This window comes from Macaca fascicularis, chromosome 10, assembly GCF_037993035.2.
Source record: "Macaca fascicularis isolate 582-1 chromosome 10, T2T-MFA8v1.1".
Taxonomy (NCBI): domain Eukaryota; kingdom Metazoa; phylum Chordata; class Mammalia; order Primates; family Cercopithecidae; genus Macaca; species Macaca fascicularis.
This window is the reverse complement of record NC_088384.1, coordinates 85,005,619-85,024,869: the sequence shown is the minus strand read 5'-3', so window position 1 is coordinate 85,024,869 and position 19,251 is coordinate 85,005,619. Positions and strand designations below refer to the sequence as shown.

The 19,251-nt window shown below is 45.5% G+C and overlaps 1 protein-coding gene and 1 pseudogene across 2 annotated transcripts in view; both read left to right on the top strand.

Annotated features, from left to right (window-relative positions):
- TGM3 (transglutaminase 3) overlaps positions 1–19,251 on the top strand; it is a 136,947-nt gene that overhangs the window by 78,109 nt on the left and 39,587 nt on the right. The gene's annotated exons all lie outside the window — the stretch shown is intronic.
- Positions 3,917–4,351, top strand: LOC102135275 (ATP synthase subunit f, mitochondrial pseudogene; annotated as a pseudogene).

Sequence of the window (19,251 nt, the reverse complement as noted above, 5' to 3'; positions counted from 1 at the left end):
ATCGATTAGTGCAAGGCTAAAGTAGTTAGGTAAGTTAATTAAATAATGTATTTATTTATTTTGAGGCAGAGTTTTGCTCTTTTGCCCAGGCTGGAGTGAAGTGGGGCAATCTCAGCTCATTGCAACCTCCGTCCCCCGGATTCAAGTGATGCTTCTGCCTCCGCCTTCCAAGTAGCTGGGATTGTAGGCATGCACCATCTCACCTGGCTAATTTTTATATTTTTAGTAGAGACGGGGTTTTGCCATGTTGGCCCAGCTAGTCTCGAACTCCTGATCCCAGGTGATCTGCCCGCCTCAACCTCCCAAAGTGCTAGGATTACAGGTGTGAGCTACCACGCCCGGCCGGTAAGTTAAAGAAAAAAGGGGAAGGGAGTTAATTTAAAGAAAAACTTTAAGTTAATTATGATACAGCTGGTGGGCAGATGTGGCAAAACTCAAGAAAGTGCTGTGTGAATGACTGAAGTACAGGAAACTCTGAATTAATACCCACCCAATCATGGTGGCTGGTTCGTGGCAGGCACTGAAGATCATTTCCAAGAAAGTAAAGAGGGTTAGGAAAGGAAGGGAGGAAATAAGGGAGGAAACAGACCTGCTTATTTGTCTACCTACTTAGCCTGTAGGTCCACTTCAACCCTACTCGTCTTCTTCCAAAGGTTCTCTTTTTGTTTTTTCTTTTTTAAAATATTTTTTTAATTTAATTTAATTTTATTTTATTTTATTTTATTTTATTTTTCTCTACTAGGTTAGCCAGGCATGATGGTGTGTGCCTGTAGTCCCAGCTACTTGGGAGACTGAGGTGGGAGGATTGCTTAAGCCCAGGAGGTGCAGGTTGCAGTGAGCTGAGATCATACCATGACACTCTAGCCTGTGTGACAGACCCAGACCCTTTCTAAAATTAAATTAAATTAAATTAAATAAATAAAATAAAATAAAATAAAATAGTAAAAATCAATGGGTATACGGTGAAGAGTCAGTCTCTTTATTTCCTTAACCATTAGGCCCCTAGGTTCCTTTCCCAGAGAAAATCACTGTTAACATCTTCTTTTAAATCTTTCTTTCTAAGTATATGCAAACATAATTGTGTAGGAGCCTATTTTTTTCAAGGCTCTTTTGATGAGAATTTATATCTAGAATCCTAAGACTCAAAAGTGCAAGGAGGGGGATGTGTGAAACACACTAAGATCATCTTGTTCAGAGATCTCAGAGGATCAGAAAATGCATAGAGGCAGCCACACTCATTGACAATCTATGTCTAATGAAAAATGTTTTTGTTTTGTTTTGTTTTATAGACAGGGTCTCATTCTGTTGACCAACCTGAAGTGCAGTGGCATGAACATAGCTTATTGCAGCCTCAAACTCCTGGGCTCACGTGATGCTCCCACCTAGGCCTCCCGAAGCATTAGGATTACAGGCATGAGCCACAGCATCTGGCCTGAGAGGTGTTTTTGGTGAGCACATATAGAACATGAGATCATATGAAGGTTGAAGCAAAGACTGAGACCTACTGACTTAGACCAAACCATTTCCCAAGATCTCCAAGTGAGTTAGTGACAGACCCAAGAATCTAGCCTAGCTCTACTCTAAGTTCTCAGGTATCTAACTTACTGCCCTGGTTTTACCAAGATGTAATTGTTGAGGACAGAGATTCTGAGCCAGAGGAAGTCCTCCCAGCCACTTTGCTACAGGGTAGAAGGTCAAGAGAGACCAAGTGTTCGGGGCCTGTTGAAAGTAGAGAGTGGCTAGGAACTTATCTGGTCTCACGTTGTAATGAACATAAACGAATAATTCCATTTCCTTTCATGTTTCCTATGTACGAGTCCTTTAAATATTGCCATATCTCTAAGAGCAAACCCTGTTTGGGCTTTCCAGACTTTTACGTTCCAAAGAGGTGACCAAAGACGTTTCCCAGATGTCTCGACTTCCTGTTGTGTCCACACTGTCTTCTAGTAGAGAGGGTGGCAGCAGCATCTGAAGTTACCCTTCCAGTTTCAAGTTATTTATTTACTTGCTGTGAAGGCCCATGTTATGCTGGGACAAGCCTTGGGCCTCTGAATTTTATAGCTCTCTTTATGGATGCATGAAACGAAGATCTAAATTTACTGCATGGGAAATTCCAACTTTGTCCTTGAGACTTAAAGCGCCTTTAGTGTTGGATCCATTTGGTGAAGACCAAAATTTCTAATTAAATCCAGCCAATAGCCAATGCATTCTCAAACTATTAAATAATTCACTAAAGTCCTTTAGTGCTGAATCCATTTTTATTTACCTAATTCAGTATGTAATAAGATACAATCAGAATGGAAAATGCATACTTTGCACTTTTTCATAGCTGCCTTATTTGAAAAGTTATGGAAGAGCTTGGTGACTAAGCATGACAGTAGGTAGGTGCGGCAGGAAGCAAAGTGGGGAGGTGGCGATGTACCACCAAGCCCCTTGTGTATGCTGCTCCCTGGACATACTCACATTGCTGCTTCCTGCCTTTTCTCTGATACGAATGCCCTTTCCTCCAATTTCTTTTTTAGAGATGAGGTCTCACCCTATCGCCTAGGCTGCAGTAGTGTCACTATCATAGCTTAGAGCAGCCTTGAACTCCTGGACTCAAGCAATCTTCCTCCCTCAGCTTCCCGAGAAGCTGGGACCACAGGCTTGAGCCACCATGCGTGGCTAATTTTTTTTTTTTTTTTTTTTGAGATGGAGTCTCGCTCTCTCACAGCTCAGGTTGAAGTATAGTGGCATGTCCTCAGCTCACTGCAACCTCCACTTCCCGGGTTCAAGCATTTCTCTTGCCTCAGCCTTTCGAGTAACTGGAATTACAGGTATGTGCCACTGCACCCGGCTGATTTTTGTATTTTTAGTAGAAATGGAGTTTCACCATGTTGGCCAGGTTGGTCTTGAACTCCTGACGTCAAGTGATCCACCCAGTTTGGCCTCCCAAAGTGCTGGGATTACAGGTATGAGCCACCACTCACTCTCCCCTGTCTTTTTGCAGAGGCAGGGTCTTGCTATATTGCTCAGGCTGTCTCAAACTCCTGGCCTCAAGCAATCTTCCCACCTTGGCCTCCCAAAATGAGTCACTGCACCTGGCCTCCTCCAATTTTTATTTATTCACATCTATCTGTTAAAACCTGTCCCAAATGTCATCTCTTTCATGAATCTTTTATCAATTCAGTAGGTAAACCTACTGAGTCTTCTTGTATATTTTAGTTGCATACATTTTGCTTTGATCTCTTCTTTTCGGTTGTCAACTGTTTAAAGGCAAGACTATATTTATCTTATTTTATATCTTTATTTTTGGCACGAACCTGGTTTTATTAATAGTTGTTTAGAAAAAGAAAGAGAAAGTTTACTTTTCTTTCTTGTTACATAACTTATGCATATTTATTATAAACCACTAGAAAATACAGCAAAACAAAATCAGAGAATACAAATCATTTGTATTTTGTTGTACAACATTCTAGGCTTTTAAAATTCCTACATTTGTCATAAAGATATATCAAAATTGGGCCGGGCGCGGTGGCTCAAGCCTGTAATCCCAGCACTTTGGGAGGCCGAGGCGGGCAGATCACAAGGTCAGGAGATCGAGACCACAGTGAAACCCCGTCTCTACTAAAAATACAAAAAATTAGCCGGGCGCGGTGGCGGGCGCCTGTAGTCCCAGCCACTCAGGAGGCTGAGGCAGGAGAATGGCGGGAACCCGGGAGGCGGAGCTTGCAGTGAGCCGAGATCGCGCCACTGCACTCCAGCCTGGGCAACAGCGTGAGACTCCGTCTCAAAAAAAAAAAAAAAAAAAAAAAAGATATATCAAAATTGGATCACACTACAAATAAACTTTTTAAATCTACTTTTTATATTACAACATATTATTAACTTTCTTTGTGTTAACATGATCATGTTTTTAAAAATGGGAATATGGAGCGGACACCAGGACTCCAAGATGGCGTCAGTCGTACCAGTGAAGGACAAGAAACTTCTGGAGGTCAAACTTGGGGAGCTGCCAAGCTGGATCTTGATGCAGGACTTCAGCCCTAGTGGCATTCTCGGAGCATTTCGAAGAGGTTACTACCGGTACTACAACAAGTACATTAACATGAGCAAGGGGAGCATCTCGGGGATTACCATGGTGCTGGCATGCTACGTGCTCTTCAACTACTGCATTTCCTACAAGCATCTCAACCACAAGCAGCTCCGCAAATACCACTGAAGAGGACACGCTCTGCACCACCCCCCAACCCCATGACCTTGGCCCGAGCCCCTCTGTGAGGAACACAATTTTGATCGTTGCTGAATCCTTTCATGTCCTAATGGGAATTAATCTCCAAATAAAAGATGACTGGTAAAAAAAAAAAAAAAATGGGAATATGTTTTTTCTCTGATTGTAAAAACATGTCCCCATCATAAAAAAATGAAAGAAATGTAGAATTGCATACAGAATTGAATAAAAATTATGTCTTAATCACACAACATAGACCACTGTTCATATTCTAGTAAATAACCTTTCATATTTTTTCCTGGGGAGCAGGTATGTGTGTGTATCACATCAATATATATTTATTTAAATATCTTCATTTATACATGAAGTTTCTTATACAAAGATAGTGTGAACATCTTTCAGTGTCAAATAATTAATATATCTATATCTTTTTAAAGTATCTGCATAGATTATGTGTGGATCTTTCACACTTTAATAAATTTTCTATTATTGATTGCTTACATTTTTCTAAAATATTTCTTTAACAAATGTTATGGATCATCCTAGTATATGCATTGGTAGATTTACACTTTCCAGGATTTAATACAAATTGCTTTCCATAAAATGTATTGTTTTAAATTTCCCCAAATGTCTAAAGAGAGCTTTAGCCTATAATGATGTAATAAACATAGGGTAGTAGGATGAATGGACTCCAAAATGGACTCCAGAATAAATAACTTTCCTCTCCTTCTACTTTTTTTGCTTTGAGATATCAGTGGAAAATCTGTTTACTTATCAGATACCTTGGGAGAGGAGCCACTAGAGATACGGCCTGGGTAAACCAACTGCTTTTTTGATGTTTTTGTTTTTGTTTATTTGTTTGTTTGTTTTTGACAGAGTCTTGCTCTGTCACCCAGGCTGGAGTGCAGTGGTGCGATCTCCGCTCACTGCAAGCTCCGGCCTCCCGGGTTCAAGCCATTCTCCTGCCTCAGCCTCCCCAGTAGCTGGGACTATAGGCACCCGCCACCACACCCAGCTAATTTTTTTTTTTTTTTTGTATTTTTAGTAGAGATGGAGTTTCATAGTGTTAGCCAGGATGGTCTCCATCTCCTGACCTCGTGATTTGCCCGCCTCAGCCTCCCAAAGTGCTGGGATTACAGGCACGAGTCACCGCACCCAGCCAGCCACCATGCTCAGCCTTCAGTTCTCTTGTCACTTTAGTAAACTGAGAAAATGGCCCACATAGGAAGCACCTTGTTCTGAATCTACCAGTGGGTGAGTCACAGGGCGTGGGTTAGAGAGGGATTCTGAGACTGTCAGACTCCCAGCTCTGCCTTCCCCATTAATTCACCACACTCCCCTGGGCAGCCCTTCACCCCTTCCCAAACCTTTCAATTTCTTAATAAATCACGTTTATACTCAAGCAGCTTATACTATTTCTGATGGCAAAAACAAAGCAAAGTACGGTAAGTGCGAGTTCCTGTAAAGTATGCAGCACACATGTGGTTTAATCATTTCCCTCCGCAACTAAAATTTATAATTGTTAGTGTCTAACATGAGGTGAAGGAGAAGGAACATGAAATTTGGAATCCAAAACTTTAGAATTGAGTCTAAGAATTTTAAACCCCTAGCATGCCGTACAACAAAATACAAATGGTTTGTATGCTATGATTTTGTTTTGCTCTATTTTCTAGTATCTATAATGAATATGCATAAGTGACATAACAAGAAGGAAAAGAAAGCTTTCTTTTTCTTTTTCCAAACAAGTGTTAATCAAATAAGACATTGTCTTTAAAGAGCTGACAACCTATCTGGTCATATACTTTCTCCCCTGTAAAATGGCAGGTGTATTCATATCTGCTTCCTGGGAGCCTTATAAAGATCAGACAGTGACTATAAAGTAAGTTTTGTATTTATTGTACAAATGCTTAACTATGTTAACAACAACATTTGCTCTTATTGATCATGTTGAAAAATATTTCCCTAATCTTGCATGCCTGGCCCCATAGGACTTTCTAAGATGGGTTTCTCAAATGAAAGAAAGGAAGTGACTAAAATGACATAGCAGAAGGAACCATATTCAGAGAGCTGGAAAGTCTGCATTCTGGTTCCAGACGATTTGGACATTGGTGTTTTCATGGGTAAAAGGAGGAAGTTGGACAAAATGACCCCTACACTCTCTTCCGGCTCTGGGATCCAGGTGAGTTATTCTGTGAACTTAGGCAAATTATTTATTTGCAGACCTGAGTTTCCTCATTAGTCAAATGAAGAGGCTGGGTTGGATGCCTTCTCTGGTCCATTTCCTTTCTGAGAATTTACACAATCCCAATGACCTGCCCATGGTCATTGCTACTCTTTGATGTACTTTTTTTTTTTTTTTTTTTTTTTTTTTTTTTTTTTGACACAGTGTCTCCGTCTGTTGCCCAGGCTGGAGTGCAGTGGTGCGATCTCGGCTCACTGCAACCTCCATCTCCTGGGTTCAAACAATTCTCATGCCTTAGCCCTCTGAGTAGCTGGGATTACAGGCATGCGCTACCATGCCCGGCTAATTTTTGTACCTTTAGTAGAGACGGGGTTTCACCACATTGGCCAGGCCGGTCTTGAGCTCTTGGCCTCAAGTGATCTATGCCCCTCAGCCTCCCAAAGTGCTGGGATTACAGGCGTAAGCCTCCGCACCCGGCCCTCTGATGTGCTCTTATGCAAGCCACAACTTGGCCCTCCAGGTTGCAGCCTCAGAGACCACAGACAATAGGCTGTGGCTTTTCTTCTCTCTGTTTGGTTTTTTGGCTGCATGCTCACAAATGGGCTAGTGGCGGCTTGGCAGTGAAACCAATCCTTCCATCAAGAGGCCTTAGGTGGTGAGCCAGGATTGCACACGGCTATACCTTCCCGGTTCCTGAGGATTGGTGTCCCCCGCATGTTTAAAGGTGTAGCCAGACCTATGCAGCTTTTTCCTCGCTGTCCTCAGGCACCGAGTACTCCAGATAAACTCATTGGCAGTCTTTCCCCAGGAAGGGCTCCATGCGCTCCTCTCTCACTCTTCCTCCTGCCTGAGATGCCTCTCTATGATCTTTTCCTTGAGTATTTACCTGAAATGCCTCCTCCTCAATAAATAGCCCTTCCTTATCTCCAAAATCACCATCAATCTCTCCTCTGAATTCTTTTCACAAGTGGTATGCATCTATTTTTAGATATTATCAGTTTGTCTTTTAAGCTCGCTTGCTTCTTGTCTGTGAAGGGCTGGGTGTCTGTTAATGTATACGGTGCCTCATACTAGCAGGCATTCAACGAAACGAGCACTGCCGTGATTTATAAGGGACTTGTAGACATCTATTCTTCCTTCAGGGTTTTATTTTGTTTTATTTGTTTGGGTCTAAGTGGAAAATTTGGGCAGAAACACATTAAAGTTGAGGCTTTGATATGAGTCCCCAAGGGGCCCTGCCTCCCTGTTCAGCCCTGAATTTTGAATATCATCATCACCAGGATCCGTAACAACAGTCTCCTAAACAAAAAACCCAATTGTGAGCCTCCCAGAGGCACAGGTTTCAGTGAATTGAAGGATTCATTAGAGATAGTGAGGCATAGTAGTTAAGACTAGGGCCTCTGCTGTCAGAAAGAACTGGGTTCAGATCCTGTTATGGCCACTGGTAGGCTGTGTTACAAGTTTCTTAGCCTCTCTAAGCCTCTGGTTTCTTATGTAGAAAATGGAATGCTAATACCTTTACCCTGAGATGGCTTCACATTGACCGATGTGGAGCTCTTAGCACAGAGCATGGCTTCAGGAATGGTGGCCCACCACGCGGACACGTGTACTCACCCCCCTGGAGCACCTTATACTCTGAGGGTGTTCCTAGAAATGGCACTAATGGAGTTAGATACCTGACAAGTGGCACAGGCATGTTTGAAAGGCTCGGAGCAAGAAGTCAATGCATTTTGTCTTTTACAAGGGGCTTTTACCTGTGTCATCTCATGATTCCACATGACACTGTACAGGCTGGGCAGGGCAGGTATCATCATGCCCATTTTTCAGAGGAGAAACCTTAGGCTCAGAAAGGTTGAGTGTCTGGCCCAGTGAGGTGGTTCATACAGCTAGACTGTGTCCCTGAGACTTAAACCTGGGTTTGCTTGTTTTGCTACAACTCCTCTTTCCACAACAACACCCTGGAATACTCAAGAGGAGTGGAACTTTGCTTTGGGACTTGGTGACAACGAGACCTGCATACATAAGGAATAGGGTGGCTGTCCCAGGCAGGCACATTTTACAAACAGGTGTAGAGTGAGGGAGCATCATGTCGGGCTCTAGGAGAAAGAATTAGACATGTATCACTGAGTAGGGGAGTTCATGTAAGAGTAGCAGAAAATGGCTGGGTGTGGTGGCTTCTGCCTGTAATCCCAGCACTTTGGGAGGCTGAGGCAGGTGGATCACCTGAGGTCAGGAGTTCAAGACCAGCCTGACCAACATGGTGAAACCCTGTCTCTACTAAAAATACAAAAATTAGCCGGGTGTGGTCATGGGCACCTGTAATCCCAGCTACTTGGGAGGCTGAGGCAGGAGAATCACTTTACCCGGGAGGTGGAGGTTGTGGTGAGCCGAGATCACACCATTGCACTCCAGCCTGGGCGACAGAGTGAGACTCTCAAAAAAAAAAAAAAAAAAAAAAAAAAGTAGTATAAAATAATGGAATTAAGATTGAACATATTCTGAAAGGTCTCCACTGCCAAACTAAGGAACTAGGGCTCTATTAGGCCATGAGGAGCCACTGAAACTCCCTTCCCAGAGGAAGGACATGGCACAATTCACAGGGCAACAGATGGTGAGGACAACATGGTGGCTTCCAAACCTTACTCACTAGGAATGGCTGAAGAAACTGAATGTTTGACCTAGAAAAGAGAAGACTTTGGGGAGGGAAGGCGTATTCGCCAGACTTGGGGGACAGTAGAATCATTGTTGGACCAAGGAAAAGACTGCTTTGTTTTATGTGGTCTCTGTGAGCATCCTGGGGAGCAGTGAAGGTCAGTGGGGTGAAAGCTCTAGAGAAATAAATGTTCAGTTCAGATAATGAAGACCTTTCTGGTCCTTTCAGTGCACTTTAACTCAAGTTTTTAAATTCATTTATTTGTTTGTTTTTTGTAAATATGAGGTCTTACTATGGTGCCCAGGCTAGTCTCAAACTCCTGGCCTCAAATGATGCTCCGCCTTAGCCTTCCAAAGTGTTGGGATCACAGGGGTGAGCCCCTGCACCTGGCCAAACCTGAGTTTTGTGAGAGCCCACCTGCGAAGCACTGGAAGGAAACAGGGACTGGTACAGACAAAAATCTCTGCCCTCCTGGAACTCATATGAAATGGGGGGAAGATAGGCCTTAAACAGAACCACCCTAGAAATTAATGTTATAGCCAGAGCTTTTCAAGTACAAGTATGGGCTGCTTTGAGAAGTGTAAAATCCGGCCAGGCGCAGTGGCTTATATCTGTAATCCCAGCACTTTGGGAGGCCAAGGGAGAGCAGCCTGGTCAACATGGTGAAACCCCATCTCTACTAAAAACACAAAAATTAGCCAGGCGTGGTGGCAGGTGCATGTAATCCCAGTTACTTGGGAGGGTGAGGCAGAAGAATCACTTGAACCCATGAGGCGAAGGTTGCAGTGAGCTGAGACTGCACCATTGCACTCCAGCCTGCTCAAGAAGAGTGAAACTCCTGTCTCAAAATAAAATAAAAAATAAATATCCCCCATCCTAGGAGTTGTCGAGAGACATGTGTCATGCTTGAAAGGGCTGGATGACTTCTCAGAAGATTCTGTGTCTCTACACGTGTTGTGAAATCTTCAACAATCCTAAATCCCTTAATTAGAGGGAGAGAAAAGGCAAGTGATCAATTGGCTTCTTTTAAAAGCCCATATCTGCATGCTTCGTCTTCACTGCAGTCTGAGGCGCAGAGTGTGGCCAAGCAGGAATTTCATCCTGTGTGTAGCTGGGTGGCTCCACCCATGAACTGAAAATCATTTAGCTGAAATTGTGACACAGCTGCAAATTACAGTCTGCCTGCAGGTTGGGGCTGCGGCTGCGGCATGGCGCAATCCTCCAGTACCCAACATTAAGTAACGCAGGGCAGACTCTTACCAGGGCCCTACTGCTGGTCAGTTGCAAAGACTACAGGCAGCCTGGCTGGAGGAGCTGTGGAGGGGAGAAGGCAAGCTGGCTGTGTCACACTAGCCTGTCTACAGAGGAGCATCACACCCACAATGTCACCATGGCTTTGAGCCTCACGACAGCCCTGGAAGGTGCGTGGATCATGCTGATGAGGATACCAAGGGCCAAAGAAGTAAAAGAATTCAGCCAACATCACACAGTGGACAAGTTCCAAAGCCTGGCTTTGAATCCGGGTCTTTTGACTCCAACTCAGGGATCTTTTTTACTACATTACTCTGGGATTGAGACTGACCAGCTATAGACCCTTCTAGAGAAGATCAAGTGGTCAGTGGTCAGACACCACTGTCCAAACCTGTAGGACCCCTTGCAAAACCTGTGGCACTCAGGGACTTTGAGGCTAATAAAATATATATATATATAATAAAATATATATATATATATATATTTTTTTTTTTTTGAGACAAGGTCTCACTCTGCCACCCAGGCTGGAGTGCAGTGGTATGATTTCGGCTCACTGCAACCTCCACCTCCCAGATTCAAGTGATTCCAGTGCCTCGGACTCCCGAGTAGCTGGGATTATAGACATGCACCACCATGCCTGGCTAATTGTTGTGTTTTTAGTAGAGACTGGGTTTTACCGTGTTCCCCAGGCTGGTCTCAAACTCCTGACCTCAAGTGATCCTCCTGCCTCAGCCTCCCAAAGTGCTGGAATTACAGACACGAGCCATGGCACCCAGCCAGGCTAATAATATAATATTATTAATACTAACTTCTTACACTGGGCTGTGCCCAACGCTGTGCTGAGCCTTTCACACTCACCATCTCCTTTGATTCTGAGAGCAATTCCACTCAGTTTTACAGTTGAGGAAACAATGGCTTCGATAGGTGAGGAGACTTGGTAGAGCCAAGACTGTGTGTCTTCATGTTGCCTTGTAAGGGGAGCACCACCTCCCTGTCACCGCTGCAGCTTTCTTTGAAAGGAGTGCCCGGGGTCTGGTTTTCCTTGGCTCCCAGGCCAACAGCAACAACCACAATAATAAGCAAAACCCCTCCTTTCCTTTAGACCACACTCAGAAGCATACACAGCACTTTCACACCTATTCATCCCATGCCGTTCATGGAGCTGTCCTCCAGCTTTCTGGCAGGATGAACTTGGTGTCATGAGGCCTCGCCCAGCGTCACAGCTAGTGCCCTGGGTAGGGGCCAAGACCACACATGAGTCTCCTCTTGGGTCCAGGCTCTTTCCATGTCCCTCTCTACCCTCTGCTCTTTTCTTAGTCATCTGCCAGAGCCAACAGTACATCCCATTCTGCCTGGCATGGGTATAGAGCCAGCTGTCTTAGAGCCCCAGAGGCCTGGGAAAGGCTGCCTCGTTTAGGCGCTGACCTCCAAGGTTAAGCAAACACGGGCTCTGGAACCATTTACAGATGGGTATGAAACTCATGGTTGGAGACCAGGTTAATCTCTCTGTGCCCCATAAGATAGAAATAATAATAGCCCCTTTGTATAGGGTTGTTATGAAGGTGAGAAAAGTTAATGTATGTAAAGTGTTTAGCCAGTGCCTGTCCACAGTAAACACTAAATCAATTAGCTATTATTAGTAAGCACTAAATCGGTAGTTATGATTCCCATCTTTACAGTGATATTGATTCACTTATTCAAGAATGTGCATGTTCCAGCCACATGTCAAGCCCTGTGCTAGATTCTGAGAAGAAGATTTGAATAATATGCAACCTGTGCCTTTAAGGAGCTCAGTCTGGAGATGGGGACAGATATCAACAGATAGTTTCAGTGCAGTGGATACATACGGTAATAGAGGTCCTAAGATGTACAAAAGCCTGCATGGGCCTAAAGGACAGAGAAAGGACACTGATTTATGTTCTTCAATTTTCCAAGCCACCTGTCTATTCGATTTTATCTTTCTCGAGATCAAACATTCTCACTTCTCCCTAAAGTTCCAACCTTGTTATGGTGCTCGGTCTTCCTTCCCCACTGCTATGCTGGGGGAAGCCTTGGGACATTTCTGTTCTCTCGTGAATCCTTGAAGCATTACTTTAAAAGAATATATACTCACTCCTTTGTCCATTGTAAACTTTGATATTTGTAAATATCAATAATAGGAACTTTGAAAAAACATATCCCCTTAGAAACAATCAAGCAAACAAAAACATGTAGAATGTCAGAGCTTCTCCCCACTCCATACCCATCCTTTAAACCGATGTCAAGGTGGGCCCAGTGAGGGTCAGTGACGGACCCTGCAGTCTGAGAAAGACATGGCAGAAGCATAAGGTTAGAGGCTGTTCCTGCTGCCTCCTTAAAAATAACAATTTTCCCCCAAATCTGGACTGAAACTGACATTCAATGCCAGGCATGATCTCAGTTTAACCCGTCGTGGTACACATGCATGCACTTCCCATGTGACACTTCTCAGGTGCACCGTCTCATGTGATCGTGTCCACAGCTTTGTGAGTTGAGATGGGTGGGAGTGATTATCCCCAACCATAAGCAAGGCTTCCAGGCTTCAAGGGTTGGAAACCACTGAGGGTTCGGCCAGCATCAGAACCAACGGCTTCTAATTCCAAATCAAATGGTTTATGCCACACTATAACCCTAAACAAACGAACTGTGTTGTGTCTCACTTCCCTACGCAAGTGGAAGATGCTAATATATGTGTATCATGAGAAAGGACCTCACAATTTTCTGCCTCTGGGTTCTGCGGAGACATTTCTTTGATTCAGAGAGAACTTCCCAGGATCAACAAGAAAAGCATGTCATCAGTTCCTAACCCTACCATCCAGGAAACAGTCCGTCATTTTATAAAATTATAAATGCGAACTATTGGAGTTTCTTTATTATCTGCCCCTTTCTCCCCAAGCTGGTCTTGTACAAACATGATGCACGTCCATTGGGTGACAAGTCTGTCGTAAGTGAAACGTTTACAGGCACTACAGGAATGACCTGGTGCCTCGCCCACCTCATTAGAATTCTAATTGGGGTGTGTAGGAGAGGCTTCTATAAATGGTAAGGCAATCCTTGGCAGCCTGTCTGTCAGCACTGTCCGTGCCATTCCCAGAGGAGCCTGAGAAGAGGCAGAGGAGGGCGAAACATGGCTGGTGAGTGCCCGGCATCTTCTCCATCAGGTCCTTGCCAGAAGCCTGTGCTTCCCCTGGGCCAGCCTGCGAAGCAAGAGTGTCCAGCCGGGACAGCTGCCTGCCTCGGGGGCTCTGAAGGCTGGACTTCGTATTTTAGAGTGCTAGCGAGAGGCGGCTCTTTCTCAGTGGTGGTTGGGTACCTCTAGCATATTCTTGGGGTAGAACATCATTGGAATGTAGCTCTGAGTGATGGGCAGCGTGTTCAGTGCAGCTGGAGGTCGCATCTCCTTAGGCAGAGGACGAGCTTTGCCTTGTTTGTGTTTCTTTTACACATCCATCACTACCCGTAAAACCAAAGCAGACAGGATTCGGGTCTCGTGTTTCTCAGTGTAGCTGTATCCAGCTGTCAGCAGTGTCAGCAAAGAAGCACATCTCAGAGCTACCAGGGAGCGAGAGTGGCAACATGTAAGTTGATTTGAAAGAAACCACTGTTTATTTCAAATCAACTTACTTAGGAGCAAACTACACATTCGGAAGCACCAGACAGGCTCTGTGTAAGTGACTTGATGAGCTGAAGCGTCCCCGTAGCAGGAGCAGCTGTGCCACAAGATGTCCTGGTTCACAGGAGAGCACCAGGGAACAGGGGTTACAAAGAACAACAGGAAGTGCAGGTTCCCCAGCTCTGCGGTTACTGTCGAGGATTTGGGCCTTTGTTAATCAGCACTCCTGCTAAGCAGCATGCTAATTATTATCTGTCTTGTGTGCTCAGCCTAGTGGGTTGACAGGGACGCCAAATCCAAACAAGATATGAATCAAACCTGTAAAATATTATGAATGGCAGTTAGGGCTGCTGGAAGATTGGCCAAAGAAATCACTGAGCCAGATGCAACAGGCAAATGCTGGCTACTTCGGAAGCCACAAAAACTGGGAAAGGTGATTGCACATTGGGTCCCCTCCCCTGTCTCCCATTCCTTGCTGTAATGTATGGCATGGCTGGGATGCTAAGAAGAGGTGCTCTGAACCCTACAGACTGTAGCAAGAGGGGAGGTCAGATGTCATCTAGCCCATCTCTCTCCCTCCAGAGGTGGCTGAGGCCCGGGAAGGGGTGGAGGCTTACACACAGTTAATCCATCACAGAGCCAGCTAGGTCTCAGCAGTGCCCTTTCCACCATGTCCTGCTGCCAGAGCTGAGCTCCTACATAAGTGCACATAATATCCGGAACACAGAAAAGCAATTCTGAACCTGGCTTCTCATTTGAGCTTTGTGACCAACTGCTTGTGTGTTCTCTGCCACCCCTGAGTCTCAAGTTTTCAAGATGAAAGATTTGCAATGAATGCATTTTGAGGTTGCTTCCAGTACTAACTTCTCTTTCTCCACAAAGAGAAACCAGGGCTGGGGAGTGGACGGGCACGTGCCCAGCCCCCAGGAATGGGCTCTCCCATCCCTGTGCAGGACCTCCCGTGGACTCCCAGGAATGGCCTGCCCGCTGTGAGCCGTGATGAAATGTCTGTTAACAACCAGAGATGTTCTAAGGTCACAACAGAATGAGGCTGGTTGGGAGAACATCAATTTTGAAAAGGTGGTGGAGAGACAGGTGAATACATTCAGTCCCTTAAATTTGTCCCACATGCAGTTCCTAGCTCAGCTCCAAGTCACTCAGCCAGGAAGTTCCCAGTCAATGTTTCTTGGATTAATGAATTTATTCACTGAACACCTAAGGGAGAAGAGCTGTGCCAGGAGCAGTGGGAAATATGGAGGTGAATGAGATGTGGTTTCTGCCCTCCGTAGCTTTTAGTCTGATTATTTTTTGGTAACACCAGTTTTGTAGGTAAGTAGCATGCAAGGCAGACTATTATTAAGCTGCATGACAAATACAAAGTAAGTGCTACGGGGACCAACAAGAGAAAGAGACTAGTCTCGTCTGGAATCTGGGATAGGGAAGACTCTGAGAAATGAATAGTACTTGGTCACGGACAATGAGTTGGACTTGATCTGGAGAGGTTTTGCAGGGCAGAGGGAACAGGAAAATAAATGTCAGTGTGAGCAGGTGTAACCCAGGGGACTATCAGGATCACATGTGTGCTGCTTTGAGAGGGCTCTGTGTCCAGCTCCTAATTTAAGGTTCTTGTTGCAATCAGAAAGGATTCTATTATTCCGCCCCTTGGTGGAGAAGGCAGCCTGGGCTGCGGCTGGAAATGAAGGTAGTGGAGGGAGACCTGGCAGGGATCTGCACCAAGTGGCCTGGCATCCCCAGAGTGGATGGGAGAGCAGCTTGTGAGCACAGACGAGGGCTCCAGTGTGGAGAGGAGGCAAAGTTCCCCATCCCCAAAGCCACTTGGAAGCCCTGGGTAAGTGGCAGAGTCCTCAGGGTACACACCTGAACCACAGGCTTCTGCCTGCAAAAGACCAGAATCTCTGTTTTGGGGACTAATGGCTCTGTCCCTGTGGGGCAGCGAGTTTTCTTGCCAACTACTTTTCTGGGCAGAGCACTGGCCTTGGCTTCAGGGACTTCCCATCTCCAGGCCTCATTTCCTCCATTCCCAAAGGACCTGTAACATTCCCAGCGTCGGGGTCTGCCACGAAACCATTCTCCTTGGAGCTGGGACACCAGTTGCCCTTCCTCCCATGGAAGCAGTCAGGAATTGCTCTTGGGTTCTGGCCTCCTTCTCTTCTGTAAATCTTCTAGGCGCTTCCTGGGCCCTCCTCACATTTTTGTACCTGGCATTGGGACCAAGGCAATATCCACCCTCTCTCTGAAAAGGAGATCACCCCTCTGGGCTCAGAGTCTTGTGACTCCAGCTGCTCAGTGTTTGAAATGAGGACCAGCTGCGTCCTCTCTCCCTGGCTCCGTGACCTTCTTCCATTTGGGACAGTGGCTACTCCCTGTTCCTTAGAGACAGCCCATGAGCAGCTTCATTCCACCGGGAATGACAGCTGCCCGTATTTCAGCATTTGTTCCTGTAGGATTCCTTACAGGATAGCTGACGAGTTAATAGTGAAGGTTCAGAGGTGCTCTCTGGATCAAGTCTCCACTCTGCCCCTTACAAGATGAATAGTCTTGGGCAGGTCACTTAACTTGTGTGTCTCAGTTTCCTCATCTCCAAAATGGGGTTATTGCAGTATCCACCTCATGGGTGCTTATGATTACCTGGAAACTTTTTTCATGAGCCTATTTTCTCCTTGTCTTGGGGGATTTAAGAAAAACCCTATGAGGTGAATTACATTTTCTAATCGGGGCGATTCCCAGGGGACCCTCTCCATTAAGTACCTTTTAGCACAAGTCCTCCCTGCTCCCCCATCATCCATTCCCAAGTCCAAAGTCCTCGTGCCTGTGCGCTCCTCTTGTTCACCTCAAATAACTTCATGCTGGCTCCGCCCCGCAGGGCTGTCTCTGTAGATGGAGCAATCATTCTCCTCCCCAGGGCCCACGTGCCAGGCTGGGGTGTGTGCTGAAGTTAGGAAATCTCGCTTAGTAGTGGAGGGCACAAGGCCCAAGATCTTGGTAGGAGCTGAGAGATGGAGTCAGAAGGAGTCAGCCTTACCCTCTCTCAGCGTGATTTTCCTTATTAAAAAAGAGGACAGTGACTCCTCCCCTGCCTCCTTCCTATGACTGCCGGGTGGCTCTGGTCAGATAATTCATGTGAAGGAGATTTGATAAGTGTAGACAATAAATAGGCCTAAGGTAGTGAGTCTCAGTCCTTGCTGCACATTAGAATCACCAAGAGAGCTTTAAAGAAAATGCTGGCCAGGTGCAGTGGCTCACGCCTGTAATCTCAGCACATTGGGAGGCCAAGGTGGGCAGATCATCTGAGGTGAGGAGTTTGAGACCAGCCTGACCAATATGGCAAAATCTCATCTACTAAAAATGCAAAAATTAGTGGGGCACGCTGGTGTGCGCTTGTAGTCCCAACTACTTGGAAGGCTGAGATTACAGTGAGGCAAGAGAATCGCTTGAACCTGGGAGGCAGAGGTTGCAGTGAGCTGAGATCACACCACTACACTCCAGCTTGGGCAACAGAGAGACTCCATTAAAAAAAAAAAAAAGAAAGGAAGAAAGAAAGAAAGGAAAGAAGGGAGGGAAGGAGGGAGGGAAGAAAGGAAGGAAGGAAGGAGGGAGGGAGGGAGGGAGGGAAGGAAGGAAGGAGGGAGGGAGGGAGGGAGGGAAGGAAGGAAGGAAGGAAGGAAAAGAGAAAGGAAGGAAGAAAGAAAAAAAGAAAGAGAAAGAAAGAGAAAGAAAGAAGGAAATGCCAGTGTCATCCCTATCCAAAGATTCTAATTGAATTTGCCTAGAGACACCACTACACTCCAGCTTGGGCAACAGAGAGAGACTCTGTTAAAAAAAAAAAAAAAAAGTAAGGAAGAAATAAAGAAAGGAAAGAAGGGAGGGAGGGAAGGAAGGAAGGAAGGAAAAGAAAGAGAAAGAAAGAGAGAGAGAAAGAGAAAGAAAGAAAGGAAGGAAGGGAGAGAGGGAGGGAGGGAAAAGAAATGCCAGTGTCATCCCTATCCAAAGATTCTAGCTGAATTTGCCTAGGGTGGGTCTCAGAGCAATAGAACATTCTCCAGGTGATTCTTCTGGGCAGCTAGGGTTGACAGCCTCTGGTCTCAGAGATTCTAAACTCTCGCTTAGGAAGAGAAGTCCTTCTGTCCTCTTGTTTTGCCCTGACCATAGGGTGTCTAGGCAGGGAGTAGGCTGTGGATGGCCCCTCCAGGATCTGTATCTAAGTCACTGCTGCCTTGGTTGGCTGCAGGGGTCATATCTGCTCAGGCAAAATTGGCTTTCAGTCTGGGCTTCAGTCCAGCCTCTGCCTAAGCATGTGATATTGAGTAAGTGACTTCACCTGACTGGACTTCCAAATCCCTCATCTGTGAAATAGGGATAGCAACATCTTTTTAATAGTCAATATTTTGTGACTATTAAAAGACATAACGCAGGTGAAATGCTGAGCTCAGTGTCTGACACATAAGAGGTCCTCAATAGCAGCCCATTAAAAGCCCATTAAAATATTTGTTTTTGCCATTATATATGGGATCCCAAGGCATTTGTTTCCCCCAATCTCTGGGGGTCCCGGTGCTAGTGATGGGTATATGTTGAATCCCAACAATAACCCTAAGAGGGAAGATGTTCAGGTCTCACTGTCCCTCTTCTACAGATGAGAAAAGTACAATTCAGAGACATTGAGGCCCTTGCTCAGGGCCTCTCACCGGTCCAGGCACCAATCCAGGGCTCATTTCTCTTCATCCTTACCAGCCCCTTACTCTGCCTGAATGCCAAGAAATTGTGCCACCTGTGCTGCACAGGGCTTGCAAATGTCAGGATATGTGGCAGAAGTTAAAAGGAAACAGCACAGGCTAGAAAGAGAGAAAGGAGAGAGAGATGGGTGCTGAGGAGGAAAGCACCTGTGTCCTTGGAGCCAGAGGAGGGCTGGCCAGGGGCTAAAGATGTTCCCAGTGTCTAGGGGTGGGAAGTGGGATGACTCACAGCCTGTCGGTGACCAGGATCTGAGACCTGGCTTCTGGGCTAAGATCTGCTTCAACTCTGTGACCTCCGCAGATGGCTTCCCCTTTCAGGGTCTCAACTTTCTGACCTGTCATGTGGGCATACTAGATTACATCACTGTTTTTCAAGCTGCCAGTTGCCATCCACTAGCAGGTTGTAAAATCAGTTTAGTGGACTGTGACCAGCCATTAAGAAAGAGAAAAAGCCGAAGAGAAAATATCAGAGTACCCTGATACATAGTATTAGCCCTGTGAAACCTCATGTCTTTTCCAGATCCATGTGTGTAAAGACTATTTAGATTTCTTGATTTGTCCCCCAGGCAGGAG